We start from the raw sequence: 19,156 nt of genomic DNA on the forward strand, positions 1-19,156 counted from the left end.
TACGAGTTGCTGTGAAATCATCAGGGTTGTAATTGGGTTTCGGCGTGGAATATAACAACTCATAGTGTAAACGTTTGTCTACACTGTACAATGCATAATGTGGAGTGTCATCTATAGAAGCATTGTAAGCAGAATTTATGGTACATTGAACATCTTGTATAACTTCATCCCAGGTTTCACTGTTGGAGTTGATAGTGGCTCTCAAGACATCAAGTACTTTCTTATTGGTTCATTCTGCTAACCCATTGCTGGCAGGATGATGAGGAACAATGGTGGATTTAGAGATCTTGTACAAGGTACACAAATTTTCAAGAATCTCATTACAGAATTCACCTCCATTATCTGTTAATAAGGACTTAGGGATGGTATGCCTGCAGATAATTCATTTAAAATTGGTTAACAAATCTAGCACAACTGTTTCCCATGGTTCACTAGAAGTTGGATACACCTGGATTGGATTAGGACCATTGACATTCCCTTTATGCTGCATACAGACACTACATTTCTTAACATACTCGGAAATGTCAGTTGCCATATGTGGCCAAAAGTATTTCATTCTGGCTTGTTTCACAGAACGATCCATACCAGGGTGTGCAACACCTGGTGCATCGTGAACTAGCTGTAGAGCTACATTCACTAGTGACTGTGGAATTACTAATTGGTATACTCTTCTGCTTGGAGTACCCAACTCGGCTGTTCGATGCAGTAATTCTTGGCTCATTACAAAGTCACTAATGAGTGCTGTTGGGTGCACAGTCAGAATAAGATCTTCCTGAAGCAGGAATCGAATCACACCAGACCACAAGGGATCGGTTCTTTCTACTGGAGGAATGAACAAACTCGGTGGAGTGGATGACTCTCCCCGGTTGAAAAAAATTAAAGCTACAACAAGCAATATGAGCAATGGAGAACGGATCTACTATCTCTCACTGCAAGCACAGGGGAAAAGAAATGAACACAGTCAATATTGGTATTCAGTCTGAGTCGCACACAGTGACACGAGGTATCAACTATATAGAGACTACACTTACAAACGTTAACAACACGTGAAAGTTACTCAAGAAACAACTTTTTACAATGTACGGATTATTGTCAATGAGGATGGCATCACCATCTGGAACACAAGGAACAACAAGAACACTCAAGTGAGTACACGAGCCACAGAAACGTCTTTCTGCAACGGCTTGACATCAGCAAGAGATGGCATAACTCGTTGCAAGTAAATTTCTTCTCAAAGTATCCCCTGGGTAGGAACGAATACTTGAACAAGTCGCCATCACAGGGATAGTAGTCTCAGAACCCAGGGTTGTCTGAGGTTCCTCTGAAACCCAAGGTAACTGTACACTATCTTGCATGTCTGAAGGTGTAGGTGGAACACGGATGGGAGTGAGAGAGTTACTAGCGCCTGACCACTTGGGTATGCTACTGGAAAATGCACTGGCTTGTAAGGACTTAATCTGAATGTCGTACTCTGCGGCAGTGTGGCAGATCTGTGATCCAAGGTGGTAACCCCAAAATGGAATGATCAAGTCGTCAATTTGTGCATGCCATCGGTAAGGGTTAAACACAATACGTAAGTCTCTCATGGAAGCAAATCCCAGTAGAAGGTCACCAGGGAAAGTAATCTGGTCAACAACAAGGAAAGAAGCAGTAAAGTCTCTACCTTGGATAGAAAAGGTGAGTGAAGTCTGACCTCGGACACGCAGAAGGGAACCAGCTACTCCACTAAGGGAGGTTACAGTAGTTGGTTCAACAAGGAGGACACGTCATAACTGCTTATCTTTAAACAAACTAGACCTGATGATATTAACTTGCGCACCCGAGTCCATGAACACATGAACGGGCGCATTATGAATAGATGCTTGCACTAGAGGACTTATCGTTTCATTGGGAGTTATGTGCAAACAAAAAGGTGGGTTGTCATCGGAGAAGGCATGTTCCACTTCATCCCCAAATTCATCTACGTCTCTGTCAGAGACGTATGAAGCAACATCAACAGCGGGATTGTCATTCTCAAGACTGCTTAAGGCTTCAAAGGAATTGTGAACGGGGGTGGTGTACTCCTTATCACCTACTGTCACCATGGGATGGGTTGACTGGGGCGCTCGGATTCCCCTGAATTGGAAGAACGAGGCTGGTTCTGGTTAGTCTGAGAACCCCGACCTCTATTTCCTCTCCTGGCTCAGCGGTTGGAACAGCCACGGAAGGACCTAGAGTACCGAAGGTTGTAGAGAGCATTGCACTGGGATGTGTCATGGCCATGAATTCTGTGATAAGTACAATAAGGCAGACCGGACTGGTACTCATCAGCATTACGATGCCTCTTAGAGCGACTATCAGGACAATTTACCGCGATATGGCCACAGTAACCACAATTATGACAGGTTCTTTGGCTATGTGTACTGTACATACTACGAGTGCTACGGGAATGATAACTCTTCGCACTAGCTTTGGACTAGCAAGTGATTTTGATCGGGAGTTTTGGTTGTAGCACAAACAAGAGGAGGTACGGGATTAGGCAAAGCAGCTGACATAGGCTTTCGATAGGGGAAGGTTCCCTTGGGACACAAGTCACACACATGGATAAGGGCTGCAAGCGGTCCCATTGCGGCAGTTAGAGGATTGGAATTATACACATACATTGAAGTAGGTGGCATTAATTGTTTAATAACGCCAAATGCTGCTAACTTGGCAAGCCCTTCAAGAGCTCGTTTATCATCGTCTGCAAGGTACTTGGTACGGCCTTAACAGATGAGGACATTAGGTTATTTAAACGAAGAGCAAACTCATCTAATGATTCCTCTGGCCTCGGAGCTGTACACACTAATTCCTTAAGGACAACAAAAGGATCAGTCACTCTCACTGGGTCTAGATAGTTGCGCATTAACTGCTCATAATTTGCCCATTTGGTGAGACCCTGAAAGTCCTTCATCTGGATTAAATTAAAGACATTCGAAGCAGCTGGTGAACGAGCTAAACTCTCCTTTCCGATACTAATTATACAACTCTCTGATGGGGGGCCATCTACTAAGGCATTTGCTTTAGTACGAACAGTGGTAAACCATGCTTCTAGGTTGTCTGGATTCTCATTGAACAACGGCATAGCATCATAAGGGTCACGACTAAAATTGCGAAGGCTCGAAGTCTGAGTGTGCCTATCGTTTGATAAGGAATTACTCGAATTTTGGACTGACACATTATTGGTTGGACTAGTAGAATGTGCTGAGGCATCGCTTTGAGAAGACTTGAGACATGCTTGCAAAATGTGAAACAAGAGTTTAAAGAAATGAAAAGAAAAATTTTAACTGGGGAACACACAACACAGTAGACTTAAATGGGAAGTAAATGCTTAACTATTCTGCATAAGTAAAGAAAATTTGACAAGTCACACTGTAAGCAAGGAAAACTCACATGAAATAAAAAAAAATACTCAACTGGATAAGCAACACTTGGAAAATCAAGAGAAATTGTACTTTACTCAAATCAAATTTACTCAAATTTACTTTAAATTGAATTAATGGCACAGTGAGTTGTCTTTACTCTCAATTCAATAAAGCAATTCAACAAAAAAATGATAAATCAAGCAAAAATGATAAAATGGAATCAATAAATCTTGTGCAAAATTAAAAAAAAACTGGGAAAGCAATACTATCTAAAAAAAATTAAATGACACACGAGAATAAAATATTATGCACAGAACAAGGAATGTGAAACTGAAATCACAGAATATTGCACCGAAATAAACTGTGGCAATATTGCACATAATTTCTAATCAAAAGTACTGCACAACACAACACTACATAAAAATTTCTGAAAGGAAAAAAATTAATGGCAGCACAATGTTTACACAATTATTGCAAAATGAGTCAATATTGCAATAAAAAAAATACACAAGAAAATGCAGTTTACAAAATAAAAAAATTATCGAGGAATGAACTGATTGAACATGTTAACTCTTAATTGCAGCTTAAGCAACACTTACTGAACAAGCAAAGAATGCTTTACTTTAAAAAAAGTTAAAAATTGCACAAAGAGTGAATTTGTTCAATGAAATATGAAAAATAATAGATGCAAAAACACAAAACAGGGAAAGGTTAACACTCACTGTGATGCAGGAACAAAAACACATCAATATATGCACAATACTATGAGAATTTTCTTGCAATGAAACTTGGGATGTGAAAAATTGGAAAATAATTGTCTTGCTTCAACAAAATAATGGCACTATTGTCTGTGGAGATAAGACAAATTAGACACTGGCTAAATGAAAAGAGTTAACACAAGAAGGTTCAATACACGAGAGAAAAAATAGCAAATGAATAATAAAAAAAAAATCACCAAGAACACAAATGCTGGGAGAAAAAAAAATAACTGAGACAACACTAAGTTGTGATGCAGAACATAAGATAAGTTGCTGAATTACTTCACTGCATAAATTACTAGACAAGGAACTCAGTATTGTGAACACAAGATAATTGTGAAGTGTAAACACAAGGTTATACTGCTTATATATTGCACACAACAAGGAAAAGATGGAAAAGTACTTCACATATATAAAAAAAATTGAACACAACACAACAGACATAAATAAAGCACAAAAATTAACACTGAAGATAAAAAAAAATATTGCAAACAGGATATAATGAACACAGTCTAATCAAGAGTCACTGAATGTCACTAAGAAATCACTGTCAAGAAAATTGTCTCAACACCCGCAAATGTCTATAAAAATATGATCACTGTAATGACGTTGGTGTAGAATTGAGAGAGATGGTGGTGAAGAAAGGTAGAAGTTGGAGTCTCGTGGCTGGCGGCGTTCACTACTACCCTCAACACGTTGACGCCTAGATGAATTTGTGCTTAAATCGATTATGGACCCACACAGGAGGCTTTTAGGATGGCGCACAGGGTGGAAGGAACACTTGTCTCTTGACCCCCTATGTGGTCCATAAAATATTGTGCTAGAACCCGTGATAAGGGTAAAAAAAAACCAGTGGTGGTAGTGGTGGAGTGCTTGAGGCAGGGCGGTGAGACAAGGCGTGGTGACTGGGCCTATGGGATGAATGGCGTAAGCCACTCTGGGGGGACACCCACATTAGGCACGAAAATATTCTAAGCCGGCTGGCTTAAAAACAACCCACAAAATACCACAACACCACAGGGATGATCAAGCACTCAGAACAGCTAGAACTGGAAGCACAAAGCGATGGAGAAGACTGTACCCACGTGGCTTGCTTGAGTACTGGGTTAAGTAACCTAGGTTAGTTGCTGGCTGGCTTGGCTTAACCCTTCACAAAGACTGGCTTGAGAACTTGTAACGATGAGCACAGCAGGGGTGGAAAGCTGGCTTAGCAGGCAAAGCTGGACAGGAACTTGACCACCCATCTCGGGAGGCCTAAATGTCACAAGATGGCGACCGGCTCAGTAGAAATTTATCTCCAGAAATCACTGTAATCGTCAGAATTACAGGCCCTCCGTTGCCACCATTTGTCGTCGTGGGGGGTCCGTAGGAGATATGAAGTTTGGAGATAAACACTCTTGTTGGATGGTAACACTATATTGCAGAGTGTGAGAGAGGAGAGTGCCCAAACTGCCGTTGTCTGTTGTAGACCTATGCGTGGACTGAGAAGGATCCCAGGCATGAAGAGCTTACAACAGCATCACGTGACGTCACACAAACTAGTCACTGGGCCTAGCAAAGGGGTCGTGTATGTAAAACATATGGATGGTACTATGATACTCAGATAAGCTATACAACACGTGTAGGGGATCAGCAACTATGCTGACACAGGCGAGAGAGATATAACCAACACCTGGAAGATTCTGGAGGGACTGGTTACTAATCTGCACTCAGAAATCACTCCCTACGAAATCAAAAGACTTTACAGGTGATGCAACATAACCCCAGTGAAACGTAGAGATGTGGTTGACAAATAGGCAGCAGAGAGTTTGCATAAATGGGGAGCAACCGGAGTGGGGGAGCATCAAGAGCGGTGTTCCACAGAGGTCAGTGTTGGTCCTCTTGTTGTTCACAATCTACATAAGCGACATAAGCAAGTTTGGTGATAGCACCAAAATAGGCCATCGAATTTATTCTGATGGGGACATTATAACACTCTAGGATGTTTTGAATAGTGATTTGAAGTGACTGGGGTGGTGTGAGGGAGAGGTATGGTAACATGTGGATGGGGAGTAACTACCTTCACTACAAGTGACTGGGGTGGCGTGAGGGAGAGGTATGGTAACATGTGGGTGGGGAGTAACTACCTTCACTACAAGTGACGGGTGGCGTGAGGGAGAGGTATGGTAACATGTGGGTGGGGAGTAACTACCTTCACTACAAGTGACGGGTGGCGTGAGGGAGAGGTATGGTAACATGTGGGTGGGGAGTAACTATCTTCATTACATGTGACTGGGGTGATGTGAGGGAGAGGTATGGTAACATATGGGTGGGGAGTAACTACCTTCACTACAAGTGACTGGGGTGGTGTGAGGGAGAGGTATGGTAACATGTGAGTGGGGAGTAACTACCTTCACTACAAGTGACTGGGGTGGTGTGAGGGAGAGGTATGGTAACATGTGGGTGGGGAGTAACTACCTTCACTACAAGTGACTGGGGTGGTGTGAGGGAGAGGTATGGTAACATGTGGGTGGGGAGTAACTACCTTCACTACAAGTGACTGGGGCGGTGTGAGGGAGAGGTATGGTAACATGTGGGTGGGGAGTAACTACCTTCACTACAAGTGATGAGTGGTGTGGGGGAGGGGTATGGTAACATGTGGGTGGAGAGTAACTACCTTCACTACAAGTGACTGGGGTGGTGTGAGGGAGGGGTATGGTAACATGTGGGTGGGGAGTAACTACCTTCACTACAAGTGACTGGGGTGGTCACTACAAGTGACTGGGGTGGTGTGAGGGAGGGGTATTGTAACATGTGGGTGGGGAGTAACTACCTTCACTACAAGTGACGAGTGGTGTGAGGGAGGGGTATGGTAACATGTGGGTGGGGAGTAACTACCTTCACTACAAGTGACTGGGGTGGTGTGAGGGAGAGGTATGGTAACATGTAGGTGGGGAGTAACTACCTTCACTACAAGTGACTGGGGTGGTGTGAGGGAGAGGTATGGTAACATGTGGGTGGGGAGTAACTACCTTCACTACAAGTGACTGGGGTGGTGTGAGGGAGAGGTATGGTAACATGTGGGTGGGGAGTAACTACCTTCACTACAAGTGACTGGGGTGGTGTTAGGGAGGGGTATGGTAACATGTGGGTGGGGAGTAACTACCTTCACTACAAGTGACTGGGGTGGCAGTGTTGGGAGCGTAAACAGGTTGCAATATTTGATACACGAGTGGAATGTCCAAGGACGATAGTTTTTTATGGCTGGTACAAATCTGACTTCACACTTGACAGGCTTTAGTCAGGTGGATGGAACAATTGAAATGCGCCAGTTGCCCTGATTAAATTCATCGTGACTAATTTATTCTGGTGCTGAATTTAATTAAATCAATTTACAGTGTAATTATATATGCTTTTATTTTTGTGTTCCTTGTTTGTAGTATTTTCTTGGCATTTGGTAGTGTGGAGATTCAAGGTGACGTTACAGTGCCACAGTAGTAGTGCTAACACAAGAAACTGGTCGTTGCGCCCATGTCAAGTTTGTAAGGCTGATCATGTAATATATTTTGCCACTCCTACGGCACCATTACAATTGAGAATTAACCTTTGAGTTTTCCATCGGTTTCATATGTAAGTAAATAATTTATTAGTCTTAATAAATCATTTACAGTTATACGAAAGTATAAATACTGCTACTTTGGAGTAATTAAGTGACACAAAAGAGAACGTTTTCAACTTATTTTTCAATATTAATATTTGACTACATTTTTTATTGGTTAAAAATATAATTCAGAACTATTTAAAATAGTCAAATTATACCGGAAATCGGAGAATATATGTCAAGTCAGCGATAAGTTGTTGGGATATCAGAGAATTTGTAACTATCAATCTTTATACAACTGAGGGACAAGATGAAAAAAAAAACACTATCAAAATACTGGACTGAAATATAGCTGTTAATAATGGCTAATTTAAGGTTGGCAAAATTACAGATGAGAATGTACAGAAAACGTTTATTACTGACACTTCAACACACTTCTGCGTTCACTGTTGGTTCCCATACCTGGCGTTTTTGGTTAAACTACGGCTACTATTTTGTTGTCATATGTTTCCTTATCTTAGGTATTGGTGTCGCTTCTCGTTTCCATCATCTTTTGTGTTCTCTTTCTCATTAGTTAGTTGCCTTACCCATGTAATAATCCATTCAGGTGGTTCCTCAGTCCACAAGCTTCTCAAGTTTTGGTACCGAATATTAGATGGCCTTTAGTGTATCTCAATATTAAATTCCTCAGTGTCAGCGTCGTTCAGTTTAAAAACATGGCCCGGTCTCGCTAGTTAATTCCTTGCTTCCACTCTTGTTTAAGGAAAAGGAATCGAAAAAAGAAACAAGCATGAAAGTCACGAAAGTAGAAGAAACAAAAATTTAAAACAGATATAAACAAAGTCTTTCTCAAAATAAAGAACTATTTATATCTGGTCTAATACTGTAAAAAAAAAATTGCACTAAAAACAGAATCAGACAGATTTAGACAACAGTTAAACCGACACAGCAATAGAGGACTATGATTCGATAGTAGTACCTGGCATAGTGCAGGAGCGTGAAACGGATGCTATAGATATTGCACAAAGTGACGCCCTGAGTTCAAATGAAAACATGGACATATGTGCAGATGCAATGGAAGATACGCATCATGTACACAAAGTACAGGGAAACTTTGTTCTCACTACCTCTAACCATAGTACTATCTCAGAATCAACTGAATCATAGTACTATCTCAGAATCAACTGAATCTGTTACAAGTAGTACTGAAAATAAAATATTGGCTAATGCAAAGCTCATTGGTCGCACTGAACACAGCATCTAAGTGTGCCGACATTATTCATGGGGGGGGGGGGGGTTGGAGATACTGACCGACTGATACAACAAATGGAAGATGTCAATTCGATCATACCTGAGTCTCTTAAGTATAGGCATATATATGTCGGTTCATAACCTGTAAATACTTTCATCCAAAAATGTGTCTTATTTCAATAATTAAGAAGCACTATTATGAAATAACTTGTCCTGCATTCCATAGAAAGGGAATGAGCCGAGTAAGGCCTAATGATCGACCAGGTACATGAGACAGTTACAGAGCAGTGAATTTTTAATGCTAGGAAGCAAAAATGGATGTCAAGAAATATGAACGTACCACCACACTGGAGCCATGTTGGTCTTGAAACAAGACCACTGGCTGGCTCAGGGCCACAGTATGACCAGAAAAATAGCCTCAGTGCAGCAACGAATTATGTAATATTTGCAAACATCAAGGTCTTAAAAATACAAGAATACTGTTTAGTATGAATTGTTTGTGGTTTTCACATATATGCACATAACAGATCATTTTTTTCTGTAAAATGTGGATCTCCTGGTACCATTTGATCAGATGAGACAAAAAAAAAACACACGGGGGGGATAGATATGTACATCGAAGTGTCGCAACACCGAGTTACTTAACACTGCATATGACGTACCGTAGTTGAAGTTTCGGCTGTAAAAAATGAAAATCGAAATCCAACTTTTGTATTTGTCTGTAAGCCAAACGATACAGCTTCAGAAATTCAAAAACCAACTATTGAAAATCGAAAACATTTTGAAAATCTTTCAAACTCATTGCTTGGCAATTTCAATTTATGACGTCTAAAAAGGATGTATTGCAGACGGTAATAGCAGAAAAATCCCAGAAACTAGTTAGATGAACAGTCACACAATCGAGCTATTAAGACACTATTAAATAGCAGAAGTGAAAACAATAAGGCTCTGGTAAGGAACATAATGGTGTCACACACAACTAATTCAGACCACAAGCTAATAGAGGTCGAAGCCTCCATACACACTAGTCTTCAACAGCAAAATTCAACCAGTCACGAGGGTATATTATGCAAATTCAATTTCAACAATAAACACAACTGGGAGTTACTAAATCATGACCTTGGTGAAATATTCTAGGAAGAAAATATGTTTGACATGGATTTGAACCAGTTTGTGAAAAGATGAGCTCAGTGGCACTAGAAGTATGCTGCAGACATGTGTCATTAAGATAACAGAAGACTGAAGTTACAAAGAGGCTTCTTCTACAGACGATGACTGAAAATAGTGGAACTTTTCAGTAGCTGCAGACTTTCAGAAGAATGAAAAGAAATACTAGCAAAGGAAATAAAAACTATTAAGCTCAAACTGAAGGCATCATACAAGGTCCAAGAAAGGAAGAGAGATCAAAAATTCAGAAATGCAATTTGGAGGAATCCTAAATTCTTTTTCTTATGTATAAATTCCAGGGAAAAAAAAACATTCAGTATTGGGCCCTTGCTTAATAAAATCAACACTGAGGACAAAGAAATGAATGAAATACTAAAGTTGCAGTATGAGTCTGTGTTTAGTAAGCCATTAATAAGTGTAAAGATTGATAATCCAAATAAGGTTTCTCTGGACGAGAATCAGAATGCTGCAGACGTCTCCATTGTTTCTGACACAACTCAAACCCCACTTAGAGAAAGCCATTAATTGTATGCTCCTGCACTCTGCTCCAGTCCCTGACTTACGGAGCTCTGTATTCGTCCTGATCTGCACGAAACCACTGTCTTGTGTCTTGAATATCCTAAAAAGGAGGAATCTGTACACAGGAATCATCCCACGGTTTAAAAACCACTAACTTAGCCCCACTTCATATATATATATATATATATATATATATATATATATATATATATATATATATATATATATATATATAGGGAGGTACCACCTCTAGAACTGTCGTAGGGACCCTCATCCTCAGAGAAAAGAATAAACTTGCTTCAGGGAAAACTTAAGGTTCTCCCTGAAGCTGTTTGAGAATTTTCTCCTACCACCCCCTATATTTCAAGTATGTTTTATTTAAAGACAAAATACATTAGCCAAACATTCACACAAATACAACAGAAAGTAAAACAACATAGGTAACTCAGAGCTACATCCCGAATACTTCGTCAGCTTCCCGGCGGTGGGCCGCGTGCCCAGAATGCTGCAGGCATTTCCTCTCTGGATCGCAACACTGAGTCTCTGAAAGAGGAAGCTGGTCGCCCTGTGGTCCTTGGTTTCTATGATGAGCTTTTCACCTAGCTCTTTGAGGAACTTTAGAGCACACTTGCCCCATGCTCCAAGGGTCTCTGACCCTATTGGAATGAATTTATAGCAAGGGGGAAGGTCTTCATATTTTCGGATCTTCTGGGTCTCCCTGTGGCAGGCAGCTCCACCCCCTTCCACTACAGAGTATGGCAAGTAGGTGTCTGCCAATGTGGCAGCACAGGTGTAGTCCCAGGCAATCTGCTTTCCATCCTTCCAGGGTAGCATAGTGGCTCCATCAGGACGCTTTTGACTTCCATCAGACCTCTGTACTTGGCGTTCCCATTGAGCTGGGCAACGGGCTGTGGCGAGGCTTCTCTTTATTATATCATTGACCTCCTCATGTCTGGCATACTTCCCTTCTGCTGTATGACACACGAGACCATGATGTCCGAATTGATCAGCTGTCGCCCTGCCGCAAATACACCTATGTTCGGTAAGGATGGGGGCGGCTAGGCGAAGAGCAACACCAATCCGAATGGCCTGTGGGTCGAGACGGGTGCCCAGGGAGGAATTGGGAACAGCTAACAGGAAATCTCCTGAGTGTGGTGCCTTCACTGCCAGGAGACGAGCTTTGTTCTTTCCTGAAGCACTGGAGAGCATTGTGTTGGCGATTTTTTCCATGATCGGTTTGTCCCAATGGGACTGTTTGTGCTGTTTGGGAGGAGCTGGTCTACTGGAGGAGTCTGTAAGGGTGTCCCACCGAATTGCTGCTTCTGTAAACCTGGGGTCTTGAGCTCCTACCACATCTCTCAAGCGTTCGGGCACTATCTTCTTGACTAATGCACTGGAAGCCAAACACGAAGACAGAAAAGCAGGTAAAGCAACATGCATTGCTTTATGCACCCCTATACCTCCCAGTCGCACTGGGAGGGTTGCCTGATCCCATTGCTGATCCTCTAGTGACAGGTTCAGTGCCTACTTAAAAGTTGATCTCAGGTGTGCGTCATATTCATCAAGTGTTGGGTTGTCAAAAGAGGGTGCACACCTCAAGAAGTAAGTGAGTCTTGGCATAGTAAGACACCTTGTGAGGAGATACAGAGCATCATGGGCATCAAGATTGCTTATTCTCTCCTCCATTCTCATCAGGTCATTCAATTTGTCCCTGAGGACAGTGTCGATGGCCTGATGACCCAGCGGTGCCCCCAAGAGGGTACTGTTGGACGGAGTTGTAGTTGAAACTTCTGGGAGGATTCTTCGCACAGCATTGATTATTTCCTGGTTTGCTGTGATGATTTCACACTTCGAGGGATTGAGGATGAGTCCCAAGTCTTCTCCCTGTGTTTTCACCAGTTGTAGGTCCCCCACCAGGGACTCTTCAGTACCTGCCAGAGTGCCGTCATCCAGGTACCAGATATTGAGCTCACTGCGAAGGCTGGAAGTTAGTTCTCTTATTGCCAAGCAGAAGAGAAGTGGAGCGAGTGGGTCACCCTGTTGAACACCCTCTGATGATTGAATTTCATGTTCTCCAAACAAAAGAATTGAGGGTTTGCTGTAGCCAGCTGAAATGAAGAGAAAGAGACTGGGGAACCGAACCCGAACAGCTGGCAAAATAGCATCTCTCTTCACCATATTAAAGGCATTTCTAAAATCAAGTTTGACTATGGCCTTGTCTTCTGGTAGGTCCCTGATGTAGGCCCTTGCCGCATGAGCTGCAGCTTCACTGCCTTGAGAGACCCCAAAGCCCAGTTGGTGTGGCTGGAGTAAAGTGGCAGCTTCTAGGCGAATGTTTCTCACTGCTGCTTTAGCAACGAGACGGCGAAGAGTGTTTCCAACTGCAATGGGTCTGATTCCCCCATCCCTCTTCTTCAAAGCACATAGTGAGGCTCCAAAAAAGAAAGGTTTAATTTCTTCTGGGATTCGCCCAGCCAGGCAATTGTTGACGAAAGTTGTTAACTCGGTGAGAAGAATTGATGCAGATACACCGAGTACTGGATTTACCATCTCTTTGAGGTGCTGAGGTCGAATTCCAGTGTAACCTCCTGCAGGAAATGACACGATCGCCTTATAGACTTCCGATTCTGGCAAAATTAATTGTTCAGTGATGGGGTCTTCCTCAGGGTTGTCGTTGATGGCTATGGTGTCCCTGGTTGGATGCTTGTCTCTTAGTGCTTGGGCCGTGGTCTCATCCTTGGGGGCTACAGTGTCGTCGCTTGTAATTATTCTTATTGCTCCCACTGTATTACCTTCTTCGATTTTTTTGCTAACCTGTGCGCAAATTTTCTCGTTTTCAGTGGGACTTTTCTTGGGTCTACCTCTTTGATTCCTGCGATAATGGGGCAGAGGGACACAGTTATCCGTTCTTGGGTAGTTGCGCACTGCCTTGATAACTGACGTGGTTAGCAGTTTGCCTCGTCTTTCAGGAACTGCAAGACAGGCATTGCCGAACAAGAGTAGGTTGCGCCATGCTTGGATGGTGCCTCGGGCTTCTAAGTTGGTGGAACCTCCATTCACCCGTTTAAGAAGGTCTGTGAATTTCCCTGCTGCATATGGGCGAGCCGCTTTAGGGATGTGGGATAGTGTACTGCTAGCAGTGGATTTGAATGCCAACAGAAGGTTATCGCAAGTGACGAGGTTGCCATTGGAATTGTCATCTGCCTGTGGAGGCTGTGGGCTTCTCTCTGCTAGGGGCATATGTGATCCTGCACACCCATTGTGTGCACGAATGCGGCCATCATTGTTGCGTGCTCGAAACTCTCCACACACCTGACATGTGCCTCTTCTTTCATTGTTGGGTGCATTGTTTCCCTGGCTTTGTGGCTGGCTGGCTTCATCATCTGCCATACCTCAAACTGTGTGGTAAGCCCAAGCTGAAGGGAAAATGGCGCATGGCACATACCGCATGTGGTTCATGGTGGTGGTGGAGGGGAGGAGAGGGATCTCCCGTCCTTGTGGTGGGCGGTGGAAGAAAGGGAGGAGTGGAAGATGTGTGATGAGGCGGAGTAGGGCACTCATTCCCTCCCAGGACAAGTCACTATACACCACAATACTCTGTGCACATGTTACTATACACCACTATGCTCTGTGCACAGCCCCCACTATCAACGACACACCGCTATACACTTCACATGCTATGCGCATACCATGCACATACTATGCACTGTATATATATATATATATATATATATCTATATATATATATATATATATATATATATATATATATATATATATATGTCGTGCCGAATAGGCAGAACTTGCGATCTTGGCTTAAATAGCAACGCTCATCTTGCCATATAGGACAAGTGAAAATTTGTGTATGCAATAATTTTGCCAAAATTATTCTGAACCTAACGAAAAAGTTATATTTGATTGTGTTTGTTTATTACTAAATTATTGTAAACGTATTTAAAATATATTTTGTTGGGTTAGGGTAAAATAAATTGCGCTTGTTATAATAAGGTTAGGTAAGTTTTCTAAGATTCTTCTGGTGCAAAATTAAATTTTTTTACAATAACATTAATGAAAAAAAATATCTTTAAACGTATAAGAGAAAATTTTAGAAAGGACTTAATTTTAAATGAGTTCTTGCTAATTGACCAGTTTTACATATTCGGCACGACATATATATATATATATATATATATATATATATATATATATATATATATATATATATATATATATATAATATAGATATATATATAGATATATATATATTATATATAATGGAGTGGGGATATTGCGATATTGCTAACATGCCAAATTATGAAAACCTCTGAAAGTTTTAAGCAAGATTGCTGATCACATGGGATCTCAATAGTTGCACAAGCCACGGCATCATGGGTTTAGAACAGGTCACTCCTGCCTTTCAATTGCTTGACCATCACATGGTCTCAGATGCAGTACGAATCAAGCAGAATACAGATGTAACTTACACTGACTTTGCGAAAGCCTTTGACACGTGTGATCATGGTGTAATAGCTAATAAAATTCATGCAAAAGGAAAAACTGGAAAAGTGGGCAGATGGATATTTAATTTTCTAATGAATTGAAGAATTGAACCCGAAGTGTAATAGTGAGCAGAGTGAAATCGGAAGCTGCCATAGTGAAAAGCTCTCTTTTCCAAGGTACAGTCCTCTTCCTCAGTCTCATATCCGACATAAACAGGCATAAGTCATAATACCCTATCATCCTTAGTAGATAATACTAGAATGTGCATTAAAGTAACATCCATTGAGGACACTGCAAACCACCTAGCCCATATAAACAAAGTCTTCTAGTGGGTAACTTACAACAGTATGATATTCAGTAAGGACAAGTTTTGGGTACTGAATTATGGAGAGAGTGAAGAAATAAATTACAGGAAGAGAGTCCTTGGAGCAATCATATCACAATATCTCGCCTTCAAGGATCACAACAGTGTCACTCACAACTGCAAGAAAATGATAGGATGGATAACTAGAACCTTCAAAACAAGGTATGCTAAACCAATGATGCTACTATTTAAGTCTTTCTCTGGGCTGGAACACTGCTGTGTTCTAAGAGTTCCGTTCAAGACAGGCTTACAAAGATTCAATCGAGCACCTTAATTCCTGGGAATCTTTGATGTCCCGTGATCTGTATTCCCTGGAACGAAGGCAAGATACATATCTACACTTAGAAAATTCTAGGATGGATGCATCCCAAATCTGCACACACAAATCATTCCCCATGAAAGTAAGAGGCTTAGTCGGTGCAAAATACCCCCACTGAAAATCAGAGGTGCAGTGTCTTTTCCTTACATAAGGGGGATTACTAATAGATACCTGGCTGTCTGCAACGAAGACCAGGACAAGTTTCTCGGTCACTGATCAACTGTATTCTGGTGCTCATGTTGTGTCTAGCACCAACAGCATGGTTGATTAAGCCAGATGGTCTGGTCCAGTATCGGGCCTCGAGGGCATTGATTCTTGGAGCACCTTCCAGGTAGGCACTGGACAGTAGAGTAACATAGTGGTTAGTGTTGATAAATCCCAACTATTTAAATATAGAGAGAATGAAGAACCCAAAAGGGGCACTGTATACAAAATGCAGGAGGATCAAGCAGAACAAAAGGAACATGTGAAGGACCTTGGTGTAAACTTACCTGTATTTCATAAAACGCAATAGGACAAATGTCATGAAAGTGATGGGGAATGATAATGAGAACTTTCAGAACGAGGGAAATAATACATCTCTCTAACTTTCAAGTTAAAGATACTGAGGCAGTCATGATACTTTTCAAGTCATTTATTCTTTCCAGGCGTCAGTACTTCAGTATATTAACAGCACCCTATAAGACAGGCAAGATTGTTGAGCTGGAAAATGTGCAGAGAACTTTCATTGCCCGTAAGAATTCAGTCGAGCATCTGAGCTACTGGGATTGCTTGAAGTATCATTAACTCATGCAATATAGTAAAGATAGGTGCATCCTGTAAGGACTGGTCCCAGACTTGAACACTGAAATCACTCAGTGTGACACGAGATTTGGAAGACGGTGCAAAATACCTCCAATACAAAACAAGGACTGGACGAGTACACTAAGAGAAAACTCCATGTGTGTGGAAAGTCCCAACTCTACAGTGCTCGCTGCAATCACTGAAATTACCAACAAACCTTTGACTGTCTTCAGGAGGGAAATGAACAAGTGCCTCCAATCAGTTGCTGACCAGCCAGGCTGTTGTTCATACGTTGGACTGTGTGCGGCATCCTGATGGATCAGATTTTGATCCATCAGGAGGCTTGGGGATGTTGACCCCCAGAAACATCCTTCAGGTATCCTTCATATATCCTTCAGGTGTGCAGCCTTGGGAAAGCCTTCAGACTATGCTGCTCAGATTTGATCTTTCGTATCATAGAATGGATATAAATTTGGAGGAAAATATCCCATGTATGATCAGACTGGAGGAACTGAATTTGTACTCTCTGGAAAGGCATAAAATAACGGGGTAAGGATATGATTCCAGTGTACAAATGGAAGACAGGACTAAATAAAGGGGGATTTAAGTAACAAGCTGAAAATATATAAGGACTTGCAGCAATAGGTTGAAGTTAAAAAAAAAATTCAATAGGATTAAGAAAGCATTGGTTTGACAGTAGAGTTGTGGATGATTATAACACGCTCTAGTAGCGAATATTATCACCACGCTCTAGTAGCTAGTATTATCACCACGCTCTAGTAGCGAATATTATCACCACGCTCTAGTAGCGAGTATTATCACCACGATCTAGTAGCGAATATTATCACCACGCTCTAGTAGCTAGTATTATCACCACGCTCTAGTAGCTAGTTTTATCACCACGCTCTAGTAGCGAATATTATCACCACACTCTAGTAGCTAGTATTATCACCACGCTCTAGTAGCGAATATTATCACCACACTCTAGTAGCTAGTATTATCACCACGCTCTAGTAGCGAATATTATCACCACACTCTAGTAGCTAGTATTATCACCACACTCTAGTAGCTAGTATTATCACCACGCTCTAGTAGCGAATATTATCACCACACTCTAGTAGCTAGTATTATCACCACGCTCTAGTAGCGAATATTATCACCACACTCTAGTAGCTAGTATTATCACCACGCTCTAGTAGCGAATATTATCACCACGCTCTAGTAGCGAATATTATCACCACACTCTAGTAGCTAGTATTATCACCACGCTCTAGTAGCGAATATTATCACCACACTCTAGTAGCTAGTATTATCACCACGCTCTAGTAGCGAATATTATCACCACACTCTAGTAGCTAGTATTATCACCACGCTCTAGTAGCTAGTATTATCACCACGCTCTAGTAGCTAGTATTATCACCACGCTCTAGTAGCGAGTATTATCACCACGCTCTAGTAGCGAATATTATCACCACGCTCTAGTAGCGAATATTATCACCACGCTCTAGTAGCTAGTATTATCACCACGCTCTAGTAGCGAATATTATCACCACACTCTAGTAGCTAGTATTATCACCACGCTCTAGTAGCGAATATTATCACCACGCTCTAGTAGCGAATATTATCACCACGCTCTAGTAGCTAGTATTATCACCACGCTCTAGTAGCTAGTATTATCACCACGCTCTAGTAGCTAGTATTATCACCACACTCTAGTAGCTAGTATTATCACCACGCTCTAGTAGCGAATATTATCACCACGCTCTAGTAGCTAGTATTATCACCACGCTCTAGTAGCTAGTATTATCACCACACTCTAGTAGCTAGTATTATCACCACGCTCTAGTAGCGAATATTATCACCACGCTCTAGTAGCGAATATTATCACCACGCTCTAGTAGCTAGTATTATCACCACGCTCTAGTAGCTAGTATTATCACCACGCTCTAGTAGCTAGTATTATCACCACGCTCTAGTAGCGAGTATTATCACCACGCTCTAGTAGCTAGTATTATCACCACGCTCTAGTAGCGAGTATTATCACCACGCTCTAGTAGCGAGTATTATCACCACGCTCTAGTAGCGAGTATTATCACCACGCTCTAGTAGCGAGTATTATCACCACGCTCTAGTAGCTAGTATTATCACCACGCTCTAGTAGCGAGTATTATCACCACGCTCTAGTAGCGAGTATTATCACCACGCTCTAGTAGCGAATATTATCACCACGCTCTAGTAGCGAATATTATCACCACGCTCTAGTAGCGAATATTATCACCACGCTCTAGTAGCTAGTATTATCACCACGCTCTAGTAGCGAATATTATCACCACGCTCTAGTAGCGAATATTATCACCACGCTCTAGTAGCGAATATTATCACCACGCTCTAGTAGCGAATATTATCACCACGCTCTAGTAGCGAATATTATCACCACGCTCTAGTAGCTAGTATTATCACCACGCTCTAGTAGCGAATATTATCACCACGCTCTAGTAGCGAATATTATCACCACGCTCTAGTAGCGAATAT

This window comes from Cherax quadricarinatus, chromosome 3 (assembly GCF_038502225.1).
Source record: "Cherax quadricarinatus isolate ZL_2023a chromosome 3, ASM3850222v1, whole genome shotgun sequence".
In the NCBI taxonomy this organism is placed as follows: Eukaryota; Metazoa; Arthropoda; class Malacostraca; order Decapoda; family Parastacidae; genus Cherax; species Cherax quadricarinatus.